A 14,220-nucleotide genomic window follows, 5' to 3' on the forward strand; every position below is an offset into this window, starting at 1 on the left:
GGTTACAAGGCTAAATCGGTAGGCAAAGTTCTGTCCAACTAAACTTGCAATGTGAGTCATTCTCTTTTTATCAAATTGCTTTACAAAACCCTAAATGTTTTCCAGTTATACTTTGAAGTTATTAAGTCTTTGCTAATCTTTAATTACTGGCAGTATGTGGGGGTTTTGTGCACATTACTACTAACGATTTATCACTTTAGGTGGGCGAGTCTAATTAGTGATATGTCCACAGTCATAGATCCGGTCGAGTGACAGCTGAACCAGCTAATTATATGACAGGAGCAAATATAAAAACCCTTAATGTTGTAAATTTATAACAATGTGTCTTTTGTGCAAATTGAATGACTCGCCAGTATTTCCCGCTGATAAAAATCTTTTTAAACATGTTTCAGGTGATTTACTGTGAATCAGGGAATGTGCCGCGGGGCACAACCAGCTTGAAGAATGTGGCTCAATAAATAAATAAAACATGTTTTTGTAAACGGGGAATTTCCCTGAGAAATTCCTTTATTGTAAATTATGGGGTTTATCCTAAAAATGTGAAATAAATAATTGGGCATTTTCGGTTTAAAAGATCCTATTAAAACTTCCGCTGCCAAATTAAATACAAATACCATGAGTTTCTGTCCCGCGGCTCCTGAAACGGGTAAAACTGGGTCAGGGGCCGTGGTAACTAGCGCCACCGACAACAACCACCAACACCACCCGCTAACCATCAAATACATTTCATTAAACACAAAATAGTTCAGAGAGGTAAAATACTCATTTTGCATAGTTATTCAGAGCTTTAGCTAAACAACACTTACTGGTTCAGAGTCTCTCAAGTCTATCTCGTTTAGACTTTTTACTGGTTCAACACTTTCTTGTTTAGAGGTTAATTTCCTAACAGCCTCTAAATGAACTATTTAACCCAGCTGTTAAGAGTATTGCTTTCATGCCATAATACTTCCAAAAGAATTTTATTTAAAACAATTAAAGAGGGGTTGTTTTCTTTATTCTTTATATTTCAGTAGGGCCCTATCTTAGTTTTTTTAACTCGTTTTCTTCCTTATTATTAACACACTCCATCGATTACCACCACCTCATGGACAAAGAAAACGTTAGGGGCCTCTTAGAAAAACGGTTGGGTGATAGATCTAACTAAAAAAGTAACATATTTTACATTAACTGGGTTTGTGGGACCCCCTAAAGATATACAAATGATTTAGTTTCCTAAATATAGTACTATGGTAGGATGGGTTATGAGTTATGATTGTGTTAATGGCCAATCAATGGCCGACAACGGTCATGAATTGGAGAAAGGGCTAACATTTTAACAAGTTGATGACACATTTTATATACCTTTTTTTATTTTTAAAAACCCTACCAATTTTAATGTTCATTTGATATGATTTTAACCATCGTCATTTTGTTTTCTTTTATTATATAACTCGTAAATTAAAATACATAGTTTTTGCGTGTAATAGGGAAATTGAAAGAACAGGATTTATCTTTGAAGGGCCTGAACTCTTAGTTGTTTTTATGGATATTGCTGAGGAGAAAGCTCTTTTTAGGGAAATTGAAAGAACAGTACTCAAATTGAAAGAACAGTACTCAAATCAAACTCTCAACTACATAAGAGAATGCATGAACAAGAAATGGGAATAGCTAAAGATCATGAAACGTGACAAGTAGGGCTGTAAACGAACCAAACGAACACGAACAAGGCCATCTTCGTGTTCGTTCATTAAGGAAATTAACATGTTCGCGAACTGTTCATGAACGCATACAGAACATAAGTTTATGTTCATGTTCGTTCGTTAAGGAAATTCAGTTGTTCACGAATAGTTCGTGAACACTAGTATCGAACACAAACGAACGCAAGCAAATACAAACAAACGCAAACGAACATTTAATTTGAAAATAAAAAAATAAAAACATCGTTATCCTTAAGCATTGAATATAAGTAGTTAAATACAACCATCAAATGATAAAACAAAACACAAGAAGTCTACTAGACCATCAAACGATGAATCAAGTTTAACTAATTTAGACATAATTATCCCTAAAAATGTCTTAGAATGTCCAAATTTTAGCTACTTAGAAAAAATAGACTTTCAAGTTTTCAATATGTTTAGATAAAAGGTTTATTATTTATTATTTTTTTAATATAATCAAACAAACACGAACGAACGTAAACGAACATATTACCGAACATTCACGAACGTAGTCAAACGAACGAGACCTGTGTTCGTGTTCGTCCGCTAAGCTAACCGAACGAAATTTTTTGTTCATTTTCGTTCGTTAAGCTAATCGAATGAACATAAATGAACATCCCGCCGAACGGTTCACGAAATGTTCGCTGAACCTTCGGTTCGTTTACAGCCCTAGTGACAAGCCAGAGCTCAGAAGGGAAATTGAAGAGATCATAGATGAATGGGTTGCAAAAAGAAATCGCTACAAAGCATTGTACAAGGAATGTAGCAAGCCAATACCTTACAAGAAGCAATTGAAGGCTCGAGATCTCTACCGTTACAACAATTATTGTCTTTAAAAAACAATTTTTAAATTTGTTTGTTTTGTTTGAACAATCATTTTGTTTCATCTTGTTTATCTTAAGTTCATGTTTTTAATTCCTTGTTAAGAGGAGTTATTTTTCTTACAACACTTAGGAGAAATTGTTAGGAAACTTTTGTAAGTGTTGAAGAAAAATATGACCACTCTAATCATATCTTGAAAATGACAACGTCAACAGGTCATGAAAGAAAAAGATACAAGACAACAAGACAAGCAGAAAGATAAACATCATCTTCAAAAAAGTATCAGATAGAGATCATAGACAAAGATGGACAATCAGAAAAGACCAATCTAATAAGTCTGATAATAAATCTGGTATTTATTATCAGAATCTGGTGAATTCTGTTCATCAGAAAATCTGATGAATCAACTTGTCAAAGAGATAAGGTTCTGTACAAACTTTAAAGTAGCAAGTGGACTTGGATGGATTTAGTGAATATGCCAAAAAAAACTACTTTATTTAGACAAGTGCATGAATAAACATTTGTTTATTCATGTCAAACATTCTCTATAAATAAAGAACACAACTCAGAAGGGATAGTTAGTTAAGGTAAGCATTCATTACATACTAGAAAAACCCTAATCCTGCACATAACCTTGATTCGTGCGGATCAACTCTTGTTGATTGGTGCGAACCAGCTAGACCATATAAATATTATGTTTTCACACTATGTAACCTTGTCTTGTCTCATTTGTTAGCCGCGATACGTGATTGACGGAAGCGATAGACAATGCACTCACAGACTCCCCATTGGATATTGCTACAGTCAATCTCGTAGCTAGTCCTTATCTTCTCTCTGAGTCTTTAGAAATCTTTGACAGATTCAACAGCACATACTCTCCAATGCATTTTGCTTCATCAGCTCCCCCTTTCAATAGACTCTCTCTCTCTCTCTCCAGGCTCCCCCTTGCTTTAAGCTTCCGAGATCTAAACCTGGCTCAATATTTGATTATATGACAATTCAAACCTCTTGAGAGAATTTCAATTTCTCAATCAGAAACCTAGCTCTTAACATAAATCATTTAACAATTAAAAGCAGTTAAGATTATCCAAGAGTATGAGTTGGCTCTAAGCACAAATATTTGACATTTAGATCAAAGAATTTGTAAATCCAATATTAAACCACCTTGCTAAACTCCCCCTATCCAATAACTATATATATATATTTGACATTAAAGTATCCGACTTCCTAAACCCTCACATATAATCAAGTTCAATTTAATTACCTTGATCTATAAGATTATCTACCAAGTCCAAATTATTGACCTTGGGGATTTTCCCAAACTGTTTTTGATTTTTCATTTAAAAACCTCAAGTTTCAAATTAGTGAACTTGTTTATTTTCTAAGACATGTTTAGCATATTTAGATTTTGAAATTCTGTTTTCCAACATTGGTTGGCGAAACATAAAGTCAAAACAAATCTTTTTGTATTTTACAAATTTTATGCTAACACACCCAGAAAATCATTTTGTGATTTTGTCTAAATTGAAATGAAATAAAGAAATGTTTACACACATATTTTTGTTGAGTTCGCGTCAGAGGATCATATCAGTATATGACATATCATGGGCACCGTTGATCTATAAAAAATTTAAGTTCTAAACGATTCACTTAGATTGTCAGTATACTGATTCACTTAAATTTTCACACAAAACTTCAATTGATTCAAGATACGAGATTTAGTGTTTTAAGAACTTAACTTATTCGTGTGCCCCACCTCATAATACTCTCGTATCAAGATTCCCTAGATTCAGTCTTACAGGTGAATATACCTAAATGATATCTGTCTCTGGGTTAGTGCGAGACCTTGAGAGCTCAGGTTAGAACTTCTGTTCGTTCAAAGAGATGAAGGCACAACTTAAGGTGTGTTCCACTTAGGAATCTTCTTTACAACCTCACTTGATATATATCTTTCAATATTATTTCAATTTTATGCAGAGGGCAAGTTTTAAACGCAAAGGCATTATACGAGGTCTAGGCCATTGCTGACGCAAAATAAGAAGACCAAGTATAATACCCCAGATATCAATAAGTATAAAGACCTAATATCTCAGAATCAGGTAATCTCTCAAACGAAATTTCAGAGTACTAACTCCATATATCCGAGAGATGTTCCCCACGAGAAAAGAAAGTTATTGATTTTAAGTTTATATCTCGAAATCAATTTACTAAGTGTGTAAAAACCTACTGGCATATCATCAGTGAGATCGTTTATTACATTTTGACTTTCCATTTCCTTAGCATGTTGTGACTGTCTTCCTGATGTACTATCATTTCTAATTTTAAAACTAACTCTTTTGAATTTTTTCATGTTTTTGTTTGTTTTCAAATTTTCAAATGTTTTTGTATTTTCAGAACTTTTACTCCCCCTAAAATCCAAAACATTTTAAAAATTTGACAAACCGATGCAAATAGTTTCATCTCGCCATCCGTATTTGCTTAACATTCTCTGTTTGACACAAACACATACCCCCGTGATTAACAAAACATTGATTTTTGACATTTTAAGACCAATTTCAAAACAATTTTTGTATAACCATTTGAATGAACTTGCTTTACCAAGTTTTGTTTGTTCAGTCGTGAGGGTTTCGGCATATTCAATCATCATATTTTTCAAAAATTTTGATTTTAAACAATTTAAAAAAAATATTTTATTTTTATGTTTGTCGATTTTTTATTGTTTAATTTTTGTTTTATTTATTATTATTAACAAAACAAAAACTTCCTGTTTTCATCCACATGAATCCTCCTCCTGTGCCAGGCTGCTCCTCTGCTCAAGTTGATAATCAGATGACTTCTGGAGCACCTATACATTCAACCAGTTCAATTATTTGAATAACGCAACCCAGACCTGTTTGACCTTTGGTATTGTAACACAATACAAATTGTTCAACTTCGGAAAATCTTTATCATTTTTAACAAAAACTTTTTCAATTTTGATTTCAACCTTCTTTGTTGAATCGATTTTCCTTTTATCATTCACAGAAGTCTGTTTCTTTTCAGCCCAAATTTGTCCTTTTGAAACATTCCTTTGATAAAATCTTGATTCATTTTGAACGTTTCATTTTGACAAATCAACTTTTGGTTTCCAAATTTGTTTTGACTTTGATGAATCAACCTTTGGTTTCCAAATCTGTTTTGGCTCAAATTTGGGTGTTTTTGGATTCCAAGTTTGTTTTGACTCAAACTTGGTTGACCTCTGCTTCTCAGCCTCGGATTTCTTTTTCTCAACATCAACAGGCTTCAGATTTGGACATTTAAGACCAACATGTCCAACTTGTTGACATTTAAAACACGTTTTCTTTGAAACATCTTTGGCATGTTGTTTCTTTTGAGCATAGAATTTCTCATTAGTCTGTCGACTAAATCGGATTTCTTTCTCTTCTTTTGAACTTGTTCCATGAACGAGTTCATCTTTTTATGAAGATTTGACTTTTCAGCCATTTTCTTTTGACTTTGTTTCTTTTTATAACCCAACCCAGCCTTTGTGTTTTTCTTTTTGTAACTAGGAGGGTAGTGCATGGTCCTCCCAACCCCCAGAGTGATCCCACTCCGGGAGCCGCTACCGACCAAGCTAGCTCCGCGGTGAATTCCCCTTGCCGAGTTCTTATCCTGGGCGACATATGCCACTCCCAAGACTCAAACCCGGTACCTCTTAGAAGAGGTGGGTGTCGGTGGCCAACTGGGCTACCCCAGTTGGTTTTTTCTTTTTGTAACTAGGTTTGTTATAAAATGTTTTCTTGCTCACTTTACCGGAAAATGTTTCAATTTCAGATTTTTCGATTTCTACCAATTTAAAAACTTTATCAATGTTTTCCACAATCACATTTTGAATCGGCACTTCAATATCTGAGTATAATTTGTTTGATCCAACCATATAATATGCCAAAATTATTGTATCATCATTTAAATTTATCTCAGATTTTGAATTCTTTAGATAATTCTTATGAAAACTTTCCTCATCTTCATCATGTGATTTGGACTTATCATTTTTGGTAGAATCTCCTTTCAAAACACTTTCAACTACCTTACTTACCACCTCTGAATCACCAACATCATCAGATTTGGAGTAAGTTACGTCAATGTTATCTGGCAATTGATCAACCATGTCGAAAGCTTTTACCACCTTTTCGTCATCATAGAATGTATATTTTTTCTCAAACGGTGGTGGAACCTGATGATATTCGGAACCTATTCCCTTTTTGTTCTTTTCAGAATCATTATCATCTGGTTTAATGTTGAAAATACGTTCAAGAATGTATAAAGAAGCATGATAACTACGTAATTTATTATTTTCTTTTTCTACTTCAGCCATTTTACGTTTAAGCTCAGCAACTTCATCAATATATTGATTTACAACCTGTTGTTTTATTTTATATTTGGCTTCAAGAAGTTTTGTTGTTTCAGAATATTGTGTAAGTCTGGCCTGAATACGTTTCTTTTGACTTTTCAAAGTTTCATATGCTTCTTTTGCTGTATGATATGAAATTTTCATTACATCATATTCTTTTTTCATTTCTTGAACAACATTTTCTTTTTGTAAACATTCGTTACTGTTTGTTGAACAATTTTATTTCAAAATCTCATTTTCTTTTTCAAGAACCTTACATTTTTGTGTCAGCTCTTCTTCTTTTTGTTTCAAAATATTTTCATTTTCAAACATTTCTTTACATTTTTCTTAGAAAACCTTCTCAATTTTGGTAAATCTAATGTTTCTCGACCTTAAGTTTTCATCCTTTTCGGCATTGCATGTTTCCATGCATTTCCTATACTGCACAACATTTTTATTAGGGCCAAACTATCTACACACCAAGTGTGTAGATAGTCACCCTTAAAAGGCGTTTTTGTCCTAATATGCACACCTTGCAGTGTCGAAATGTGGCCAAAACGCGACGTTTTGGTCCGTTTAACCAGACAAAGACTGACGGGTGTCTGACGGGTCTGTTGACGGGTGTCAGTCTTTTGTCTGGTTGATAGGACCAAACCGCGGCCAAAGCTCGGCGTTTTGGTCCGGTCAACAGACCCGTCAGTTTTTGTCTGCTTAACCGAACCAAAACGCCACGTTTTGGCCACAGTTCGACATTACAGGGTGTGCATATAAGGACAAAAAAACACCTTTTTGGTGTGTAAATAGGCAAAATGGTGTGTAGATAGGTACACCCTTTTTATTATCAGATTGTACATTATTTCCTATTGATTCATCTTTGTTTAACAACTTAGAAGATTCAGTTCGAATTTGTCCTCAACTTTTTCTGGCATCACAGCTTCTTCTGCCATCTCCTTCTGATTCTCATCAATCTTTTGTTGACTTTCATCAATGGCTTCTTCTGTCGTCTTCTTCAATTTCTCAACCATCTTCTCAACATTTTCTTCAGTAGCTTCTTTCTCAATCTTCTTCAAACTTGCTAGCATCACTTCTTTAATTCGCATTTCCATGTTTGGAATATAATTTTTATCCACAAATTTCTTTGAATAAAGTTCTTCAACAGTAGGAATGACATCAAGCAGTGCTTTAAAATCTACACTCTTTGAATCCACTACCCCTTTAGGATCTGGGTAACATTTTCTCTTTTCATCCCATCTTCTTGCTCGTTTAGCTTCTTTGAAAGCAGCATGCATTTCCTCCAATCTGATACACGCAATGCGTCATTCTCTCATAGTTTTCTCTCTTACTTGATCAGATTTCACTTCAGCAACCAATGCATGCTTTTCTTTTGGAATATATTTATTCCAAATGAAGCCCTCGTCTTCTTAAGTTACTACCAAAGCTTGTTTTCGCTCTTTTGACGAACCTTCACTAATCTGTTTTTGATTCATCTTTGGAAGTTGTTCATTGGTCCGATGATAAATTGCTTTTCGGTAGTAGTCGTCACAGAATGGATTCATAGTTTCATTTGTTTCCCGGTTTGAGCACTCTCTTTTGAAGTGTCCTTTCTACTTGCACTTGAAACACGTGACCTTGGATTTATTAAATCCCATTTTTTATCAGGACCTCCAAGACAAGATCTCCCAGTAATCTCCATAAACCTTTGAGCCCTCCTGATTACACTCGCCATACTCCATCTGATATCTATGAGCTCCATCTCATCTGGATCTATCTGGTCGTAGTCTTCCTTCGTCATATTCGGGTTTCCAATTTTACCCACCACCAGACTTTCGTAAGATTCCAGAATAGATGCTAAGAATACCATACGTTGTTTGGCAGCATCAGCTTTATGCTTTGAGAGTTGTTCAGATTCAGGGCGATGTTGCATTGAATCACATTTGGATTTGATTGGTTTGATGCAGAGGATGAATGATAACCAGAATCATAGTTCAGAGAGTTGCTTTTTGATGAATTATCATAGTTCTCTACGCTAAAAGTAGTACCAATCTTTGACTGTTGATTGTTCAGCATGCTTCCAAGGTAGTAAACATTTACATTTTGTTGATAACTTGAACTTGTCATTTGATTTTGCTTTTTCAGTTCCAACTCATGGCCTTCAAGTTTTTCAATCAAATTGTCTAAAGTGATCTCGTCAAAATTGCATCATTTTTCAGAATCATGACAAAGGTTTGCCAATCATCTACATGCGTAATGCCTCAATAAGTTTGTCGATAATCTCTTCTCTGTCTTTTTTGATTCCAAATCGTTCTAGCTCAATTTTCAAATGACAAAAGCGTTCTATCATTTGTCGGACATTCTCTCCTTTCATGCAGCTGAACAGATCAAACTCTTTCTTTAGCAAAGAAATTTTGTTTTTCTTGATCCTTTTTCCACCTTCAGCCTTCACTTTCAGCGCCTCCCACATCGATTTTGACGTTTCATCATGTTGAAGAAAACAAATAATATCTTCTCTAACCGATTGTTGTATCAATGTAATCATTCTTTGTTCATTAGAGAATACTTGTTTATCTTCTTTTTCAAAGTCTTTAAGTGAAATTTCTTCTTGTTTATCATTTAAAGGTTTTTTATATCCGAATTCTAACAAGAACCAACATTCATGAGCATATGATTTCACCCAATTAATAAATATGTCCTTCCACCAGTTATAATCTTCTATATTCATAAGTTTCGGTGGTCTTTGATTAGTTCCATACACATTATCATATTTCAAGCTTTCAGAAATAGCATTAGATATGTTCTTTGAAGTGAGTGTCGTTTCGGATGTGAATGCATTGTAAAACTCATTATAAAACTCATCTTCCATGATTTCGATAAGTCAATCACCTACAAACAATTAACAAACGTATCAAACAACACTTGAAAATCAAACACTTGATAACCTTGATCCGCACGGATGGATATATTTAGATCCGCGCGGATGGACCCTTTCTAGGTTCGTGCGAATCAACAAAGGCTTAGATCCGTGCGAACTCAGGTAAATCTAGATCCGTGCGTATCAAATCACTACACCTCAGATTCGTGTGAACCTACTCTTCCAGATCCGTGAATACATTTCAGCGCGCACATGTTGTCAAAATATGATAATTTTTCAAAAAAAATTCAATGATTTCGTTTGAATTTTGATTTGAAACTTTGAAGGATTGTTTAAAAGAGATTTCCGCACAGCATATTCAAAAATCAGTTGTTTTTAACCGTGAAATCGACGTGAATCTGAGTTTTAAAGTTGAAAAGAATGAGTAGAATGTGATGAAATCAGCTCTGATTTGGATGAATTCAGCTTGTTTCTTGAATCTTTAGTCCTTACAATCAATGTCCCACTCTGATACCACTTGAACGTGTATGTTAGGATAGAATTCGATGCACTTGAATGCTCCGTTGATTGCGTAGATCTTGTATCTTATGCGGAATCCAAGTACGAGAGTGGATTGAACAAGAACAAGTAATTATAAGTTGTTTTCTATTGATGGATAAGCAATACAATACCACGAAAACAAATGAATAGAGTTTCCCCACTCTAGTTCACCAAAGTTCTAAATGAACAAGACATAACAAGCTATATATAGGCACTCTAGGTCGCACAAGACCTCGCACGGATGGACTTGAAACTACGGATGGACTAACATGTGCGGATGAACTCAGCTCATGCGGATCATATCCCTTGTGCGGATGCGTATATATTAATAAACCCTAATCCTGCGCATAACCTTGATTCGTGCGGATCAACTATAGTTGATCCACGCGGACCTGCAAGACCATATGAACATTATGTTTTCAGACTATGTAACATTGTCTTGTCTTATTTGTTAGCTACGATACGTGATTGACGGAAGCGATAGACATATGCACTCACATTGTGTTTCTTGAAAGTTTGATTTCTATTTCCGCTAGTTATTTTCATACTTGTTAAAATCACTTGCCAAATTTAGATAAGAGCATTGTTATCTAGGTCCAACAGCTGCTTTGTCATTTTTCACATCTTATTGCATTCCTTCTGTGGCTTCTTTCATCTCCCAGAGTCCATTCGCTTCTAGTATGGTTTTGATGCGTATTGCCCATAACGTATAATTTGTAGGTTTTAAAATTGGACATGGATATTGATTCCTTGCCATGTGATTCCTACGCCTAGATCATCAATATCATTTGTTGACCCAATTGATTTTTGATCTCTAGAACTTAAATCAAAATTAAATATAAACTGAATGTTTTGTATATGTGATGAATATTTACAATTGAAATCTAACCATATTTATAAGAAACGAAAAAGTGTGACCGAAAAGACATGTCTCCTTGCAAATCGATGCGTTTTTTCTTCTTGTGACATTTTGCCGCCAAACATGAAGAGGTGCGTCTCTAAAAGACATCGTTTCTTTAAGTTTGTAGGTTACAAACTTTCATATTGTCATCTTCGGTCCTCGCACTTGTACTCTGATCTACTTATAACTTAAAAAATCTATAAACTAATTACACAATAAACCCTCGTACTTAGGATTTGTAGGGATTAGAACTTCATTCACTACCATAAACATGAATAATTAGATGAACTGATTCCGGAATCAATGTAGACTTCACCACATACAAGCTTATAACATACTTTACGAATAGAATCCCATTTTAAAAATATGCTACATGTTCTCTTGTTAGTAACCACACGACCAACTACCACCAAAATCAAGTGACTTTGGAAGAACCAAAGAATAGAAAAAAGAACATGTTATTGTGATTAGCGATTTACACTACAATTTTACTCATAATGATATTTAAAAATCAGGCAAAACTATTTTCAGTCCCAAACTACAACCCTTAGTACTGGTAATACGCATTTTATTATGTAGACAATTTTGTTGTCAAGATGAAGATCCTATAGGTAACCATTCCATAATCCAATACCATATTGATCCTTACTTCTAACTTCTAAGTAAAATGATATTTATAATCCATCAACAATAGGAGTCGTTTTTGTTGTTTTTTGTGCAACTAAGGGAATATTTGATAGCTTCTTAATGATTTCGTTAAGAGGCTACATCTGAATCAATAAGAGGTATGGGTGTGTGGTTCACAAAAATAACACCTCTGAATCAATAATAGGTACAGGTGTGTGGTTCATTAAGAGGTTACATCTAAATCAGTAAGAGATTCGAGTGTGTGGCCAACCACTAGCGCCACCGACAACAACCTCCAACACCACCACCTGCCAACCATCAAATACATCTCATTCAACACAAAATAGTTCAGAGAGGTAAAATTGTCATTTTTCATAGTTATTCAGAGCTTTAGCTAAACAACACTTACTGGTTCAAAGCCTCTTAAGTCTTACCCGGCTAGACATTTTACTGGTTCAACACTTACTACTTTAAAGGTTAATTGCCAAAAAGCCTCTAAATGGACTATTTACCTAAATTGTTAAGAGTATTGCTTTCATGCCATAATACCACCAAAAGAATTGTATTTAAATCAATTAAAGATATATTATTCTCTCTACTCATTATATTTCAGTAGGGCCCTATCTTATTTTCTTTAACTTGTTTTCTTCCTTATTAATAACACGCTCCACTGATTACCACCACCTCATGGACAAAGAATTAACATATTTTACATAATTGGGTTTGTGGGACCCCCTGAAGATATGCAAATGATTTAGTTTCCTAAATATAGTACTATAGTAGGATGGGTTATAAGTTATGGTTGTGTTAATGGCCAATCAATGGCCGACGACGGTCATGAATTGGAGAAAGGGCTAACGTTTTAACATACTGATGACACATTTTATATAACTCTTTTAGTTTTTAAAACCGAACCAAATAAAATGTTCATTTGATATGATTTTAACCATCGTTGTTTTGTTTTCTTTTATTATATAACTCGTAAATTCAAATACATAGTTTTTGCGCGCTATAGGGAAATTAGAAGAATAGGAGTTATCTTTGAAGAGCTTGAACTTTCAGTTGTTTTTAGGGATATTGCTAAGGAGAAAGCTCTTTTTAGGGTGAGAAAGATATGCAAGTACTCAAATCAAACTCTCAACTACATAAGAGAATGCATGAACAAGAAATGGGAATAGCTGAAGATCAAGAAACGTGACAAGCCAGAGCTCAGAAGGGAAATGGAAGAGATCATAGATGAATGGATTGCAACAAGAAATCTCTACAAAGCATTCTACAAGGAATGTAGCAAGCCAATACTATACAAGAAGCAACTGAGGGCTGGAGATCTCTACCGTTGCAACAATTATTGTCTTTAAAAAACAATTTTTAAATTTGTTTTATTGTTTGAACAATCATTTTGTTTCATCTTGTTTATCTTAAGTTCATGTTTTTAATTCCTTGTTATGAGTACTTATATTTCTTACAACACTTAGGGGGAAATTATTAGGAAACTTTTGTAGGTGTTGAAGAAAAATGTGATCACTCTAATCATATCTTGAAAATGACAACGTCAACAGGACATGATAGAAGAAGATACAAGAAAAAAGGATAAGTGGAAAGATAAACATCATCTTCAAAAAAGTATCAGAAAGAGATCACAGACAAAGAAGGACGATCAGAAAAGACCAATCTGATAAGTCTAATGATAAATCTCGTATTTATTATCAGGATCTGGTGAATTCTGTTCATCAGAAGAAATCTAATGACCTCGGCAACAGATTTTTGATAAGTTATTCATCAGAAAATCTGATGAATCAACTTGTCAAAGAGATAAGGTTCTACACAAACATTAAAGTAGCAAGTGGACTTGGATGAATTCAATCAATATGCGAAAAAGCTACTTTATGGCGATAAGTGCATGAATAACATTTGTTTATTCATGTCAAACATTCTGTATAAATAGAGAACACAACCCAGAAGGGAGAATGAGTTAAGCCAAGCATTCATTACATACTACAAAAACTCCACTGCCCTTTATTACAAAATTATTAAAGTATTCGTTTGTATTAGCCATTAACCTCACAATCACCTTGTAAACCTTTTTCAAAGAGATATAAACTTGAAAATTCTGTAGTTGTGTTTTCTTGAAAGTTTGATTTCTATTTCCACTAATTATATTCATACTTGTTGAAATCACTTGCCAAATTTAGATAAGAGCATTGTGATCCGGGTCCAACAGTTGCTTTGTCATTTTTCTCATCTTATTGCGTTCCTTCTGTGGCTTCTATCATCTCCCAAAGTCGATTCGCTTCTAGTATGGTTTTGATGTGTATTGCCTATAACGTATAATTTGTAGGTTTTAAAATTGAACATTGGTAGTGAGTCGGAGATCCCACATCCTTGCGAATTATAA

This window comes from Helianthus annuus, chromosome 12, assembly GCF_002127325.2.
Source record: "Helianthus annuus cultivar XRQ/B chromosome 12, HanXRQr2.0-SUNRISE, whole genome shotgun sequence".
Classification (NCBI taxonomy): Eukaryota; Viridiplantae; Streptophyta; class Magnoliopsida; order Asterales; family Asteraceae; genus Helianthus; species Helianthus annuus.